The sequence below is a fragment of the Sphaeroforma arctica genome (genome assembly GCF_001186125.1).
Source record: "Sphaeroforma arctica JP610 unplaced genomic scaffold supercont1.582, whole genome shotgun sequence".
Lineage (NCBI taxonomy): Eukaryota > Ichthyosporea > Ichthyophonida > Sphaeroforma > Sphaeroforma arctica.
The window spans coordinates 22,542-25,031 of record NW_014039976.1 but is presented as its reverse complement, the minus strand read 5'-3'; positions in this window follow the sequence as shown (position 1 = coordinate 25,031).

Sequence of the window (2,490 nt, the reverse complement as noted above, 5' to 3'; positions counted from 1 at the left end):
TGTAACGGTGTAACCAGTGATTGATGGTTGTTAATTAGAAATACAAAAATATACTTGATATAATGACAATCCGGTTTTGCATCTTTTGCACAATGAGTCATAGTTAAAAAAACAGTATTTTGTTATATAAAAAACAATTCCCAAAAATCACAAAATTATCTCGCTCATTTTGTACTCTCTACTCTCTCCTCTAGTAGAGTCTCTACTACTAGTCTCTACAGTCTACAGTATCACAGAGTACAGAGAGTATTTATTTAAAAATACTTTTTACTACCAGCCCACCAGATCTCTAGGTCTCCAAACTCCAGGACTTCCTCGACTCGCCCTTGGGTCCCGGAGCTCGGGAATAAATAAAATAGATTTTTTTAAATAGTGTGTACAATACTGTACATATGTACTTATATAAAAAATACATACATATGAATATGTCGGTATGTCCTAAATACACACCGTTGAGTGCTGCACTCTGACTGCACAGTGTACACTGTACAGTGGCCCGGTGGCACTCGACTACTCGAGTCCTCGCGTGACTGTATGTAGCAGTGCTGTACATAGTGTATCTGTATTTATTTTTACACTGTTGACTGTTGTGTCAGTGTGTAAATAAAACTGTTGACTGTAAATAAATAGTGCTTTTGTTGTACGTATTTTACTATTTTTACTTTTCAGTTTGTACTGTTTGAAAAAGACAACAATTTGTATTCATTTGTATTTTCTTTCTAAAATATTTACAGCAAGCATCCGTGGTCCGTGGTCCGTGGTCCGTGGTCCGTGGTCCGTGGTCCGTGGTCCGTGGTCCGTGGTCCGTGGAGGTCTGGAGGATATTTTGATTTCGTGTAATTTTTTTCTGCAATGTTTTTCTGCAAAACAATAAGTACATACATACATACTCTGGATTCTGGAGATGACGAGATGTTGCTGTCCTGTTGCGCCGTTGGGTTCCGTTGGGTGCGCCCTCATATGGGTGCGCCGTTAAATACTTCCGAAAATTCGGTCAAAATGCGACATTCAAGGACTTTTTCAGTAAAACAAAAGAAGAAGAAAAACAATCATAGCAAAAAAAACCCCCTTCCTAAAGTTCTCGGACTGGACGACTACGGGGGTGTTCTTCTTCTTGTCTCTCTGCTGTTGAATTCCTATTCCGTGAACCGGTTTTATCTCATTATCAGCGTCAGACAGCCATGAGCCATCGCCCATCACCATCAGGTATCAGCCATCAGGTGACAGGTTTTAGCCATCAGGCGTCATATTTATTTATCAGTCCAGCATGAGCAGTGAGGGCTGTGAGGCTGTGTGTCAGATATAAAAAAATGCTGACAGAGAGTCTCTGGATATAGCCTGTCACTTGTCGTGTCAGACTGTCGGACAGGAGTGTGTGACTGAGACTTGTCATGACTCATGACCCTTTCTACTCTCCGACAATACTCTAGAGAAAATGTGTCGTAGAGACTAGAGAGATATAAATACATAAACTGACTAAAGTCTGTAGGACACTGTGTGCGACTAAAAAAAATGTATTATTTTTTAAATCAAAATAAAAATCATGAAGAAAAAAATTTTAAAACATAAAAACATGGTCCTTCGTCTCTGACTCTCAAGATCAAATCAAGTGTCGTGGCAGAATTGTTATAGAGCACGACAGTATGTATAGACTATATAGACTATTTAGTACATAGTAGAGAGACTAGAGACTCGCTGTACTCTACTCTAGAGTGAGTAGAGAGAGCGGGTCAGGATTTTTATGTTCTTCTCTTGTTGCATACATATGTAGCCTCCTAAAACTGAACCCCACGGACCACGGACCACGGCCCTCTGGAAAATTGGAAATGTCTGATTGTCTGGTCGAACATCAATTTTCGCAAACAGCAAGTTCTCTCGTGTATAAAAAATGGGGGTGAAATTGTCATTTGTCCGAATGTTTTAACCGCATCATCATCCAGGGACCTAATTTTAAAAGTCCAGAGGGCCGTGTATCCTCAATTCCTAAGCAGAAAATTTATCAACCAATGATATGTGGTATGTTTTCGGCTACCAGATCGTAAAAATTCTGCATTCAGCGAGCTATACAGGCTCGTAGATGTCCGGTTGGCGCGCATTGTGATATAAAAAACGAAGGCCAAAACATCAATTTTACTTCCAAGCCTACCATGCGGTAATAACTCTAAATGAATCATGTATTATATAAAACCCTTAAAAGTCATAGGCAAACACGCACGTTATTGAATTTCCTCGTACATATATAGCGTTAAAAGTATTTCAAACAAGTATAGATAGATGCAAATCAATCGTACAAACCAATGAATATGAACAAGGGTGTACACGAATACTAGAGGAGTTTTTGAAAGTTTATGAATGGCGAGTCGCCATCGATTGGAAACATTGGGCGCTTGACTTTACATACACACATATGTTTACACACACACACACACACACACACACACACACACACACACACACACACACACCTACTAACTCGTGACGGAGGTAGTT